Source organism: Protopterus annectens, chromosome 12.part0 (genome assembly GCF_019279795.1).
Source record: "Protopterus annectens isolate FY-2018-M chromosome 12.part0, PAN1.0, whole genome shotgun sequence".
Taxonomy (NCBI): domain Eukaryota; kingdom Metazoa; phylum Chordata; order Ceratodontiformes; family Protopteridae; genus Protopterus; species Protopterus annectens.
Genome location: NC_056746.1, coordinates 88,558,903 through 88,574,948, shown reverse-complemented (window position 1 = coordinate 88,574,948; position 16,046 = coordinate 88,558,903). Strand labels below are relative to the sequence as shown.

General features: G+C 37.8%; 1 protein-coding gene across 2 annotated transcripts in view; it reads right to left on the bottom strand.

Moving 5' to 3' along the window:
• The window catches only part of CARD11 (caspase recruitment domain family member 11), a 2,459,919-nt gene that overhangs the window by 2,295,141 nt on the left and 148,732 nt on the right, over positions 1 to 16,046 (bottom strand). The gene's annotated exons all lie outside the window — the stretch shown is intronic.

Here is a 16,046-nt window from a genome sequence, read left to right as displayed (position 1 = left end):
TCTTTGGCTCTTAGCAGGGGAAGGCTGGCTCCCCCTAATTAGGGTAATAAGGTCTTAAGCCATTCTAAGCATTTGTTTATGTGGCATGGGAGCTTGAACATGCACTTTGGCCATCAGTTTTCTAGGTGTTGTGCATACTCTGGGCCTAAGAAACTTGGTAGTTTTAGCTAAAAACCATGTTGGTTTAATTCGAACATCGATAGGTCGGAAAACATCCTCAGAAGCCAGTGCCTGAACAGCGGCTCCGGACCCATCCAAGATAGAGACATCTGCAAGTTGCATAGTTGAAGCATCATCTCACGGCATACCGAACTCCGAATGATTCTCAGCAGAGGCCTGCGAATCTGTAGAAGCGGGCATCAGGGGCTGCAAAGGCGCCTCACTGAGTACCGGCGGACTGGTGACTAGCTTAATGGAAGCGCTGTCAGCAGTTTTGGACCTATGAGGTCTGTCTCTGTCTTTATCTTTATGTTTTTTCAGAAGAGCAGTAGTCAGATGGCTTATCGAAGCCATTTCAGAATATGGAGAATGAGAGCGAAAGAATTTAGCGACAAAGATAGCCCAATGATGAATGGTTCGGGCGTTAAGCAAGGCACAAAACCGACAGCGAGGGACTTCATGGTCTGGGCCTAAACAGGTGACGCAGTAAGAATGAAAATCTCTGTGAGGTATTTTCTTTCCACAGGCAAGATAATTGTTAACTTTTTCTGACATCGGTTAGAGCAAGAAAAAAGGATACCCAACGGGGTACTTAGCTTTAGAAGACTTCAGGTTTGAAACTCGAAAAATGAAAATTTCAGGTAGCGGCCAACCTGCACTTGTGAACTGATTCAGTTTTGGGCTCCTAGACAAGAAAGACTGATCTAATGGTGTCGGCTGCCTGTTTTATACCCCTGACGACCTGATGTCATGGAAGAAGCGACAGCATCCGACACAGAAATCCCAAGACTCTGGTATTCGGGCCAACTGAGTGGTACCTGCAGGCAGATAACCCAAGTGTGATGACTGCAACAGTGAAACACGAAGAACATCTGGGCATGCTGATCAAGAGAAATGGAAAGGTGGAGAACTCCTGGTGTCAGAATTCTATACAGTCTGTATAATCTCCCTTCTCAGAATTCTATACAGTCTGTATAATCTCCCTTCTCAGAATTCTATACAGTCTGTATAATCTCCCTTCTCAGAATTCTATACAGTCGGTATAATCTCCCTTCTCAGAATTCTATACAGTCTGTATAATCTCCCTTCTCAGAATTCTATACAGTCTGTATAATCTCCCTTCTCAGAATTCTATACAGTCTGTATAATCTCCCTTCTCAGAATTCTATACAGTCTGTATAATCTCCCTTCTCAGAATTCTATACAGTCTGTATAATCTCCTTCTCAGAATTCTATACAGTCTGTATAATCTCCCTTCTCAGAATTCTATACAGTCTGTATAATCTCCCTTCTCAGAATTCTATACAGTCTGTATAATCTCCCTTCTCAGAATTCTATACAGTCTGTATAATCTCCCTTCTCAGAATTGCTGCACCTTTAAGTACCAGTATTAATTCTGTTCTCCAGTCATGGTTACTTATGTCCATGAACTGGATCAAAAAGTTTACAATGAATGAATGAATTAAATAAATAATTTAAGGCCTGTTATCCCTCAGTTTGGGAGATCATATTAAAATACTTTAATATATTAATTCACTTTGGGGGATCTTGTGTGCTAATCCTTCCCTTTTAGGGAATCAGTGTTGTTTTATTTCAATTGCAGGAAAAATTAATAGGTTCATAGGTATATACTAGGCTAATGATCACTAATGCCCTTATAAGCTTAGCTGTGCAACCCAAATGTGACACACAAATTTGATTTATATTGACTGACTGTCAATCACAGACACAGACGCAAGAACACAGGGTGAATTTCCGATTACTCATCTACTGGTCCAAGTTGCACTTTTGGGAGGACCTCTGTCTTACATGGAAGGGAAGCCTGTTCCAGAGAATGGGAATTCTCTGAGAAAAGAAACTTGTTTCTCCAGCATGTTCTCCATTTATGTCAGAGGCAAAATTTAGGTCTTTTAAACTAGTAGTTTTGATGCTTTGTATTTCTGATGTAGTGCAAATGTGGAGCTCAATGGAATCTTAAGCCCACTGATAACTAGAAACAAAATCTAAACAGTCAATGCATACTCCTTTTAGGATTCTGTATGCAGTCATATAGAGAAATAGCATTAAAAGTCAGTACTTGGATACCTGCTATACAAGAAGGTAGCTGTTTAGTGTGTTCCCGCATGTAGAACTGCAGAGGTAAACAAAACTCCCTTCATGTAGCCCCATCAACAAATTATTTTAATTCAAAATGAATACAGTTCTAAGCTGTATTATATATTTATACTGACAAACTTAGCTTTTCTCCATATAGCAACCAAACACAACTCAGATGCCAACATAGGCTGAGTATTTTTAACAATGGCTTCATTGTAGCTGTCACTATAAATGACTCTGAAATCCCAAACAGGTAAATTCTGCAGAAGGTTAACTTGTATCACATGAAAATAAATGGTTCAGGGAATATAATGAATCTGGGATTTATACCAATTAATATTTTTAGTATAGCAAGGCAGAATTTCAGTACATAAATGACAAGAAAGTCAAATAGGTATCAAAGTGCCAGGAAATGAAGATTAATATCAATTTATCAAAAATGCTGGTGTATGCATATTTGACAAATAGTGTTTTTGCAGAAAATAATGAAAGAAAACTAAAACAAATTACTAAAAAATCAGTAATGTTTGAGTTGGGACAAGCTGTACATGTATTCTTAACTTGTGCTACTGGTTATTTATGTCTGCATTCACTTAACTCTCCCTTCCAAGGCTCTGCAGCAATACAAAATAATTTATATATTCTGATAATATAGTTAACAATAATTACGTCAATTATAAAGCAACAAACGCAAATACAAGCATGGTTGATTACCAGTGTAAGGATATCTGACTCAGTTCCCTTTTATGTCTAGCATTACATGTGTTTGTTTAAGCTCATAGGCAAATAACTAGGCCAGCTGCCATTGTGGGCCATTCATTATCCCTTTAAAAGGTTAGAATCAAACATTGTACTTAGTGTTTGTGAGGTAAACACTAACCATTATACCAACCTTTTAAGCTCATTTATGGTGTTAAAAATTTAAGGTAATCTTTCCACATGAAGAGTAGATATTAACATATCTTGTGCAGCTAACCTAGCACATATGTGCGCATGTGTTGTGTGCACAAGCTGATGCACACATACACACACACACACACACACACACACACACACACACACACACACACACACACACACACACACAGACAATCATGTGCACACAGACTAATGACTTATAATTTGCACACACTGCATTATTAACTATATATATATATATATATATATATATATATATATATATATATATATATATATATATATAAATAACGCTACTAATAGTAGGCCTGTTTAACCACATGGGAATGAGATACAAGGATACTCATACCATCACGAAGTGGGAATGAAGGAAGGGTATATGTGAAAACAATGCAGATTGGGCACATTTAGGAGACCTACTGTCACAAGGTGTAGGGAAAGGATGCAGGTTACTGGAAAAGGTAACACAAAGGAAACAACATAGGAGTTCTAAGATGATACAGCATAACTCAAAAGCTACAAGAGAGTGAGACAGGCGCAACATATTTTAATAATAATAATTATTATAGGTAATATAGGAAAGAATTACGTGAGAATCAGCTGGTAAGTGTGCGGAAGAGGACAACATTGTGACATGTGGTTTTAAACAATGGCACACTAATGCAAATCAGAGAAATTCAGAAGTAAGGTATTCATATTTTGTGCTGCAATGTTGTTACCTGAGACAGGAAAATTGTAAGCACTATCTTCTTCCGCTGATACAGCCTCGGTATTACATTTGTTTAATGCAGAATGAGACACTAAGCATAACTAGTCTGCCCTTAAAAGTGGATGTTCCATTCTACCTCCTCTCCATCCTCTCTTTCCCCTTTAACTTTTTTCCACATCGTCAATGTCCTCCTTAATGTCTTTTTAGAGTTCTTCTCCACTACCCATTTTAGTAATCCACTCCATGGGCCTACAATCCTCTGAGTCAAAAAACAATTTCAGACACCCAGGAAGTAATTATATCCTACAATCTGCTGCCTTCACCTCCTTAACACCAGCCTGTTTCTTTAAAATAATAGCAAGTTTGGCAAAACAGCAAGAAGTAAATTAGTTCATGAGAATTTTAATTGATTTAAGAATAACAAGGGAAGTAGAAGTAAGCAGTCAAGAAGTCTTTTATTTGGAGACAAAATCGCTCAATAAATTTTACTTTTCGGACCTGTGGAGTTTGGCTGCTTGCTTCTACTTCCCTTGTTATTCTTGGTTCTTGTCCTTGTGGTTTAAGAATGTTAATTGATTTACATTGACTATTGGTTGTTTTAAATGAACTGCGGTGGTGGTGCTGCGGTAGCATTGTCGCCTCACAGTTAGACGTTGTCCTATTCAATTCTCAGCTATAGCATCTTCTGTGTGGAGACATGCGGGAATGGGCGTACCTTCATTGAAGGTTGTGTGTCAGAGCCGGCAACTCGGTATGTAAAAATCTACTGCCAATCATTAGCAGGCTGGAGTTCTGCTGTGGCGACCCCTAACCAGGAAAAGCCGAAAGACACAACAACAACATTGGTTGTTTTAAATGAATACCTGTTATATATTGTTGTTGTATTCCTTAATGTTATAGTTCTGATGAAGTCTCAAAGAACAGAGCTGAAAGTGTTTAACTTGTAACCAAATTAAATAAAACAGCTTTCTTATATTTCTTGTTCTGCGCTTTCTAGCCAATTTTGTTTGCTTATTTGTCTTTTACATCGGCTGAGTGCCTTTGTTGGATTCTTCCCCTTTGACCTTTCTGTTCTTGATGACCCCAACGTATCTCCCTAACATGATCTTCTGTACAAAGATCATTCCTACTTCCCATTTCTTCTGGTCTCAAGTGAGTGTCATCTAGACTCTGGTACCACCCCCTCACCTCCATCACATACATCCTTGCATGCAGTGTTCCTCTGGATTCTTATCAGCACTTGATTTCATTCAGTCCACACCTTGACCATGGCCAGCAGAGTGGACACACTACCTTTTTGATTCTGGAATCTATTGACCTGAAGATGTATCCAGCACTATTTTAGGTATCCCTGTCTGTTCGACGTTGCACATTACATCTCCTGCTTTTTCCTATGCTGTTGCCATCAATAATCCACACCAGGGTATTTGTAGCCTAAATGCAGTACTTTGCATTTATTTGCTATAAATTTCAACTTTCCCCTTTCTGCCTTTGCAAATCCTACTCTAGTCTCTTTCCCACATGCTCTACTACTGCATTTTTCTTAATCTTTATCAAAGAAGATGCTATCTGACTTTAATGTCTTAGATATGCCTTACGACAATATACAGAAGGGTTCTGTACCTAGGTTAGACCCCTGTGGTACATTACTAGTGACGGTACTAATTCATGACACTGTCCCTATCACCACAGCTCTTTGTGATCTCACTATTGAAATGTGGCACGCAAAATGCCAAGTTACGAAAAAGTTGAAAAAAATGACCGCAAATCTCAACAATAGCAAGCCCCCCTCACAAGCCTCCACACCCCCTGAACTTATAAATACCAGCTCCAAAATAGCCAAATCTTGGAGAAAAGGGAATATTCTGAAAAATGGCATCTCAGACTTAGTATATGCAAGTCTGCTATTTCAGCTATTCAGTCTACATATTTTGGTAGGGCGGCTACGGTGGTGCAGTGGTTAGCATTGTCACCTCACAGCAAGAGATTCTCCGGTTCGATCCTCAGCTGGGGTGCCTTCTGTGCGGAGTCTGCATGTCCTCCCTATGGTCACGTGGGTTTCCTCCGGGTGCTCCTGTTTCCTCCTACAACCCAAAGACATGCAGTAGGTGGATTGGACACTCTAAATTAGCCCTAGGTGTGTGTGTGTGTGTGTGTGTGTGTGTGTGTGTGTGTGTGTGTGTGTGTGTGGGCTGGCAACTTGACACTGTAAAACTCCACTGCCAATCATGAGCGGACATGTGATCTGCTGTGGCAACCCCTAACTGGGAAAAGCCGAAAGAAGAAGTCGTCTACGTATTTTGGTACTCAATCTAGTGGGTCCCCTCATTTCAAATAGTTACCCTCTGTGCCCTATTTAATCATGAAGTATTTCAGTTCCTCAGCTGTGGTCCTACTCACAACCTCTACAGTTTTCCCACCAGCATTCTGTGTATAAATAAACAAAATCTTTAGCTAAAGTTGTAGTAAGGTATGCCTGCTGGTACTCTACTGTTGGATTCATATGTGACCCAGCCGTAAAGCTGGATAAGGTTTTATTGTCAGCTCCTTCTGGCCATGAACCCATTCTGGTTGCTGTTCTGGAAATTATTGTCCTCTAGAAATGCTATCAACCTTCCCTTCAAATTTTCCTGTGACTGTTATTATGCTAAAATGCCTGCAGTCGCCATGACTTTTCTGCTCTTGTCGTTGCTTCAGTACACCGCACTTTCTGTCTTTCCTGTCCTCTAGCGTATCTGTAACAACAAATATTCTGCTCAAGATTGCTGTTAGAAGTTCTTCCAACACACTGGACAGATTTCTGAAGCCTCTGGGACCTACACATTTGGGTCTTAATCTATTTTTCTAGCATATTCTTAAACATCCAGGATAGGTTAGTTGCACTCATTTTTAGTAGACATCAAACTCAAAATACTACCTCTTTATTCAGAAGTCTTCATTCTGAAGTGTCAGAAAATACCATGGTGCAATTATGAGTTGACCACTATATTCTCCGATTTGTGACCATTTTAAATAGAGGCATACGTAACTCAAACCATTTCCATAATTCTGCTTTAAAATTCTTGAAAAATGCGTTACTCTCCAGGTCAGCACATTTCTGCCATCCACGTCTCTATGAAATCCACTGCACTAGGTTTCAGAAAGGGCTCCCAAGAGGCTTCAGCATTATAGGTCTTTACAACTGAGATTAAAAAGGACATGGCTTTTAGATTCCTTTTTATTTTTTCTTGACCTCTTTTTCTCCCCTGCCATCATTGTGACAAATGACCCACTACCCCACATCCTTTACTGGGTCTATCTGTACTCTGGTCACTCCTGTCCACTGTCTACATTTACACTCCAAGGACAAGTCCATATTAAACATAATTAAACCCCACAACTTTGCCAATCCATCCTTGTACTTAATTTATGTCTTCAAAATCTGGAATTCTATCCCGACCACCATCCGACAACAAACCAACATATCCAGATTAAAAAATTTGGAAAGAGCACTTCAAAAACACTTGACTCTACTCTTGCACCTCCCCAGGTTAGATTACCTGCTCCTTATACACCATCATTACCTCTAAATGCCTCAACAAAGCAGATTCTCAAAATACATTTCCTACTGTTTTCTATCCCTTTGCCCTTTCCTGCTTGCTATTCTGTTGCTATTTACCCCCGACATGTTTTCCAACCAGAAAAATTCATCTCTTACTAATTTCTCTCTCAACTTCACAACAACTTTTTTTCCTCTGTATTACCTAACAAATATACACACTACTCACCTTGTCTCACCTACTAACTCCTTTGTAATCATTATCTTCCGCATCTCTGTTCTCTTAGTTCTCCTGCTTATAAATGTAAAATTGTGATTTGACCTTTTAAACTTTACTGTATATGCCAATTTATCATGTATTAATACATAATGTCTCTATATTTTACTTACAGTAGTTTCTATTATAGTTGTTTTCCAGTTATTCTATGTTCATACTGTAACTTTAAGGTTTACTTCTTATCTATGCTATAAAACTGCCTATTTTGTAACTTCAGCTTTTCTCCCTAGGCCTCCACTGAAAAGTAGTTACCACAGCCATACCAGACTACTCCAGTCAACAAAAGTAATAAATTGATTAATCTTTGTGGAGTCACACTAGGCAAGTAGCCTCTTTTTAGGGGAGACCCAAGGTGGTATTTATACTCCTAGTCGAAATTTGGCCAGTGTATTGGAAAACTTCACCTACTCTTTGTGATAGATGTCATTGGATCTTTAACATCCACTGGAGCGATCATCAATTCAAGCAGTCAGTTCCTCAGTTTAACCTCTCATCTGAAGGACAGCATACTCAGGAGTGCAGCATCCCTGTCATGCTGCGTTGCAATCAATCTACCAGGTGTGGGAAGAGAACCCACATCCTTTTGTAACCAAAGGTGAGTGAGCTACATGTTGCTCCACAAACATTGCTTTAACAACATACGTATGTTTACATTAGAGAGATGAGAAACATTGTTTTAATAGCAGAAAAATAAACAGAAAGGTGAAAAGAATTAGTTTTACAAAATTATGGTTTCTATTTTCAAGGCAAACAAAATATACTTATATACAAAATATACACCTGCATGTTATTTACGAATAGCTCTAAATTAGGGTATTTTGGAACATTTGTATGGAGTTCATTGCTAGGTAGAGCTAGGCTATGGAGATTTATCAAAACAGTTACACTGTTATGCTTCAAAATAATGACATTTTTGGCACAGCTTGAAGGTGGAAATAATGGGTCTGTTACAAGTTTTAGGGGGCGACAGAATTCCAGACAGCTTCAGCAAGTTTGCTGTATAATGCAAAGGGTCACTTTTGAAGGAGGATGGTGGTGTTATAAAGTAACATAGTGGACAGTAGCTATTTGTTATAGTGAGAAGCTGGTGGGGGGTGTAGAGCAGTATGCAGATAGTATAATTTGGCTTTTAGACAGGACAACTATTGTGAAGAACACCGCTAATTTTAGAGTCACTTAGGCCAATCTGAGTAATTCCAGTTTTGGTATGAGACTATTTTTAGCAATGCAGCATTTGATTCATGAAGTATGGTGGTAAGCAAGTCTGCACAAGAATTTTAACTGCCAGTGACCTTAGCAGATGTAACCACATATGCACTGAGTGTTTGATTACAGGTTAAGTATTCTCCAAGACATCTGGGTGAATTTATGTGGTAATGTGTAATGGGGGCGAGTTATTTTCTGAGGTATTCCAAGTAAGAGTGCTTTAGATGAGTTAACTGTGAGAAGCTGAAGGAAACCAGTGGTATATCTTATTAAATTCATCCTGTAGATGATTTTCAGTTTAGAAAAGTTATTGAAAGAAAGGCATAAAGGTTTAAGCAAAGAGAAGGTCCAGTGGAAATGTGATGACAAATGGACTGGTCCAAGAACAGAGCCTTAGGGGAACACTGGAGGTGAAATTCAATGTAGTGGATAATAAAGTGTTAATCTTGACCTGAAATATTTGATCAGAAACTGACAGAAGCCAGCTGTGTTCAGAAAATTGTATAATCTAAAGAATCAAATTCCCTTGACATCAGTAACCACTAATGAAAATGTAGCAAATACATACAAAGCATTAAACCCCAACTCCATCTTAAGCTACATTAGTTGCATTCTCACGACAGACATACAGCGGTAAAGGAAGGGGGCATACCATCTACTTATTTATTTAATTATTAGTCAGCAGGTTAGGAGGGGCTGCTCAACTGATCTTTCAGCTACAACCCAGGCTAAAGATGCAGGAGTAGGATCTCAGTATATCAAGATGTTAACTATTTGTATGATATTGATCGTAAAACCCTTTGCACAGCACTTGAAACATAAAATGACTGATCTAGTCATATCTACAGCAGTATCTGCCAAACACTGTTTCCTGTAGTCTGAGGCTTTCCCACACACACAAGCAAGACATTCATCATGCCAGGTGGGCCTCCTCCTTTCTGACCTTCTAAAGCAGCAAATTTACCACAAGTGTTATTGGTCGTCAAGCTCCCCTCCCTTCATTTACATTTCCTCCTGGAAAGAAGATTAACTAGTTATGGTTGTTATAAAACAATGCAGAAATGGAAAGCGAACTAGTTATGACTGTTGTAAAGCAATGCAGAAACGGAAAGCGAACTAGTTATGGACATTATAAAGCAAAGCAGAAATGGAACGTGAACTAGTTATGGTCATTATAAAGCAAAGCAGAAATAGAAGGCGAAAGATTTAGCAACTGCACCTTGTATTCTGTATACTCAAATAAATCAGAGTGAGGAGAGAAGAGCGAGAGAGAGTTTTATAATAGCTAGAGACCATCACTATCAAGTGAAGGGGTCTTCAAAAATCAGAGCTTCTTGCTACAGTGACACAAATGGGGGAATGAAGGTCGTATCAAACAGCCTGTGGCTTCTTAGGTGTTTACTAAGAATACTGCATTGTGTACTATGCAGACATAAAATTGCATCAAAAAATGTAAAGTTACCAAAATAAAGGCTTTAGATAATGATGAATTGAACTCTTGATGGCTTACAATAACCTGCGCAGATACTAATTTATTACGCCGTCGTTTCCTGCTTATTATCTCCAAAGACTTACCGCCAATGTTACTGTAGCAAAGCATAAGCAAGGAACGCAATTCTTTCCTTTTTCTTTTCTTTCCTTCACTGGTGCTTGATAGCCTAACAAGTCTATCATTTTTCTGACAGCAAGCAGATTATGACAAATATCAGAGTATTAAATGCCTCATCACCATCTTTTCACATCATTTTCTATCCACCAAGAATGATAAAAGAGGCAGGTTTAGAGTATCTGTCTCACAAAGAAAATGTCACCCATGACAACTTGCTCAGCTAAATAAGTTATTTACATTTAGATTTGCACTGAAGCGAGCTCTACATTTCAGAGAAAACAGTATTCTGTCAGTTTCAACACTGGCAAATAACTAGCTCACATGGACACCTGGCAAATGGCTGCAGCTGTAATTACAATTCCCATGCATACCAATGTGATATCTGTGAGATTAACTATCCATTCCAGTTTTGACCAAGAACTGGTAACAGGCAGGTCAGAAAAGACATTAAATGATATATGGAAGGTTAAAAAATATATTTATTATCAAAAAAGGAATATTACCAGAACTGTTAACAATTTAATCAACAATGGAAGTTCTGGAAGATGTTCAAATGACAGCATTATGTATGCACTTGTTACACATGCAGTCCTATCACAGTGCCACAGTCACAAGAGCTCATAAATAACAACTCAAATGTAGACATTCTCATAATGGATGTACTTAGAGAGCAGCAGTTATAACAAAATAGTGCTTTTTATAGAGGGACAAGTCTTGTTTACCTCCCACATTCTCATTTTTTTACTATTCTCAAGCTGAAATCACAAAATGTCTGAAAAATGTGACTGCTGACAGTCAATTTATGACATGTTTTGCATTCTCTAAGCTTCACCAAACTCAGGCCATCCAGAACTCTCTAAAATGTGATTAGATGTAGTCCTTATCTAAACAGAAAAACAGAGCAAAACATGAGTAAATGCTAGCTCAAGCCAGTATATAACCGAGCAGATATAAATAAAACTCAAGTAACTAGCTGAAAGCCATACAAAGTCATATGTTTGCATTCGTTAAAAAATTGTGTTTGTAGCCAAGTCAGGTACAACACTTTTTGGGGATATTATTTCAGTGCAGATTATATTTCTGTAACTAATCTGACACTATGCACTTTTAATTCAGTATATAGTCTTTATGATAGCGAACTGAACCCATCAGGTTTTTGAAATACCTATATAGTGTTATCATGCCGTGGTAGAGCGGCCATTTTTACTGTATTCTGTGCTCTCTTTGCAAGTGAATAATGTAACATGCTAATGCTTGAATTTGTTGGGGGTAATCCTGAAAGCCTGATTTAAAGACAACATATATTAATGGCTTAATGAACAATTTGGTGAGATGATATTGTAGTCACTGCTTATTGCTTAAGCAAATGAATGTCTTAATGTTTATTTTGTTTATTTATTTTGCTGACTGGATTATCTCCAGTAGGCTTGCATCCTCTTTTCAGGAAAGACCCAATGAGAAGTTCTTACTGACTGTGGGAAATGTGGCCATGGCACTGGGGAACTTCTACTCTGTTCCAGGAGAGGAAGTGAAACACTCTTTGGAGTTGCTAGGGGGTGCCAGAGTGCTGCTACTTCAATTCCAGGAAATTCAAGGGGGAGGAGAATACAGCATAGATGGAGAGAGGAGTGGAGCAGCAGGACAGAATTTACGAAGGAAGGACACAAAGAAATTGTTACAGATTTGTAAATCTGAGGATTGGAGATAATGGTGTTGATAAATCTGGTGAACCAGGAACAGCCAAAGGTAGGATGGAATGATGGTCGAGACAGCATTACAGGATGAAGAAACAGAGATGTTAGAAACACAAACAAAAACTGGTGAAGGGAAAACAATGGAGGTATTCTTGACTGATGGTGCAGACAGTTTCAAGGGTTTACCTCTTGTCATTTTATTTTTGTTTGTTTCAAGAAAGAAGTTATACAGATGCAGAAGGCAAGGAAGAATGGAAGAAAGAGAGAAGGCAAAGGTTTGACATGTTTCATCAGCCACAGAGAAGACAATCGGTGGCAAAAATAAAAAGTAAAACTAATGTCAATGTATACAGGTATGATATTCTGGACAGTATTATTTGAAACTAGGATATAACATTAAATACATAAAAGCATTAATTCATTTTGAAGTTGAAAATTTCTGTGGTGACATTTGAAAGCTTTAATTTGCTGGACAAATATATGAAAGAGACAAAAAAGAAACATAGAAGCACAAAGGTATGACTTTACTTCAGAGCTATGGACTACAACTAGAACAGAAAATACATTTACAAATTAGCACTTCAGGTATGGATGACCACGAGTTAAAACATGTCTTCTTTCATTATGTAGTAAAATAAAGTAAGTATAGTAAAAAATAAATAAATAAAACCTGTAAGCCAGTTTGTAGAAAATATAAAGACTTTGGGCAATTCTGGTTAGACTGTTTATATTAGAAAAGGAAAGAGCAGATGAAGATGAAAGCTAGTAAGTAAGACAACAGCAGAAAATATTTCTGCAGAAGACACTGAAACGGAGAGTAATTTGGGGAGGGGGATACTGAAGAAAGGTTAGGGAATGAAGAGGCAATTAGAGTAGAAGTAGCAGAATAAAGTCAGGTTATTGAGATACAGCAATAAAAAAATTTGCATTTTTAGAAGATGAAGAGGAAAAAGAAGATGGAGGAAGGGTAACAAAAAAGAACACGAACACGATACTGAAACATCATTTGGTGGGAGGTTCAGTAGGAAAAGAAAAATAAGATGTGCAAGTAAAACACTCAACAAGGGAAAAGGATGATACGGGAATGTTAGCATTACATGGGAATAGCATTATAAATGACATGACTGCTTTAATGGTGGTGGTGGAATGGTGCAAAAATAAAAACAGATTTTTTTTTTGCTTGTTGGATACCAGATATAACAAAGGAAAATAATACAGGTATTATGGAGGGAGTTTTTGGCCAGTAGGAAATGAAACATCTTCTGGGCTTGTTCTGGGTAGCACAGTGTTTCTGTGGGTAGCATTATCATGTCATATCAGGAGGTTCTCTGGTTCGATTCTCAGCTGGGTTGTCTCCTTTTCAAAATGTACAAATCCTCTCTGTGTTCAAGTCAGCTTTCACTCAGTGGTCTGCTTTCTACCCATGTTCCAAAGACATGCAGTAGGTGAATTGGACACACTAAACTGGCCATAGTTGTGAGTATAGATGCATGTAAATGGTGTGGGAGAACAATCACAACAGCAAATATCACCCTATGGTGTGTGACCATTGGCTGTAGATGACTGTCACTGTTGGTGTGACACTCCAATGTCATCTGCAAAAATGGGAAAAAAAGGTTGTTTTTTTCAAAACAAAGGAATTGAGGATTCTGGGAGTGACATTCAGTGAGTATAAACGTGTAACAGGTGAAATGAGAGAGATACCTGAACAAATAAAACAGTGTCAGCTTCGTGGAAAAGTTTTAATTATTATTTAAAAAAATGGCATATATGTTTACTTACATATTAGGAAAAACACACACACACACACACACACACACACACACACACACACACACACACACACACACATAGGGGCAACAAATATGTTTCCCACTCAAAAGGAAAAAGAATTATTAGAGTTTATTTGTAGTTTCATTTGGGGCTCGATGGAGAGAAGACAGATAATTAAAAAGGTGGTGGTTTGTATAAAAAAATGAAGTGGTGTATTTAGCATCTGAGCATTATTTTGGATGATCAGAAAAGTAAAATAGAGGAAATGACATGCTATATAAGATGCTATATGAAAAGTATAAACATGCACGGGAAGAAAAATGGGAAAATAAAAGAAAAAAGGACAGGATAGAAGAAAATGAATATGAGAATAAACTGAAATTATGGGAGTTAAAAGGAAGCAATGTTGACGAGAAAAGAATGGAATGAAATGATATTGAACTTTTCGTCTGGTATACCAATAGAAGGAATTAAAATATTATGAAAAAAGGCAATAAAAGACAAAAGAAAAAGGTTTAAATATTTTATAAAGTACAGGATTTTTGTGGAGATTTTTATTAGATAAGTTACAGATGAATGGGAGTATGAAATATTTATTTATTTTATTTTACATTTATTTTACATTTGTTGGCCAGGTTTGTCCGAGTGAGCTGATAGCCCTTTTTCAGCAGAGGCCCGGGGAGAAAAGCTCCACAATTTATTTATACAATAGATTACTTAAGGTACCAAATCAACAATCCGGAGAAAAGCTCCAGGTTTCAGTTGGTAAGAACATATTAATAATGTTCAGAAATAGAATTTATATTGAATACAGAGAAGTTTAAATTGGGTTTTTAATAACATATAGTATTAAATACAGACAAGACAGTACACGTTTACACATGGGTTTTGCAATAACAAACTAAGTATGAACACTGATTTAGAGAGATGATTGTGGAGGTAATGCACCATATTTGGGAAGTATTAAATAAAGGAGATTGCAGTACTAAATTGTAGATAGAGGTGATATGACAGTAGAAGTATGTTTAGGTTGAGAAGGAAAGTGAGATTATGTAGGTACGGGAGAAATTAAGTAGAGGTTTTAGGTAGGCAAGTGTGCTGCGACAGGAGGTTGAAAGGAGAAGTTGTTAGGGATACTGAGTACTTGATAATAAGTTAAGGAGGCTGAGTACAATGGCAGGACCACTGACTGTTCATGTATTCTTGTAAGGCTGACTTGAATTCTTTAACATTGTTGAGAGTCCTAATTAGCTGTGGGAGTTTGTTCCATGATTTGGCAGGGCTATAGCTGTATACGTTGCAGCCAGTTTTATTCTTTGGTTGATGGGTTTGTAGTAGGTCTTGGTCTGAGCTTCAAAGGGTCCTGAAAGGAGTGTAGTAGGAAATGAGGGGGGCTAGGTTGGGACAGAAAGAAAGTGGAAAGAATAACAATAATCCGAGAGAGAAGAAGATGATGGTAAATTATAGCCAGTGTGACATTTTTACAGACTGACATTGATGAGATTTATAATTTTGGTTTGCTGCAAATCTGGCGACTAACTTATTAAGGAGTGATGAGTTGAGATTTGTTAGGATTTGGGAGCTGTACCTTAGACTTGGTAGCAGATAAGCATGTAAGAGAGAAATCCTTACTTTGTTAATGATGAACTTTTTGTTTCTGTATAAGACCCCCAGTTTTTGGTGTGTTTTACTGATACAGTTGTTAACTTGTAGATCAAATTTTAATTGGTCATCGATTGTGACACCTAGAAGTTTAGTGGAAGATTTAACAGATAAAAGAAAATGTGATGTTCTTGAAACCTTAAATATTGAGAGAGATTCATAAAGGCTACCACTATGTGTAGAGCATGTCTGCACTTTGTTTAATCTTTCTGAGTGAATACACAGCACAACTGATGTGGTAGGGATGGCCTTGAGAACAGATCGTGTATATGTAATGTACACTCAGGGTCAGAATCCAGAAGAATTGCTCTCAGTGCAAGGATGCCCTGAATCCAAACTACTTGCTCTCAGAGTAAGTGACTTACTTTGGCATAAGGCCTATATGTTAACAAACTTACAATGAG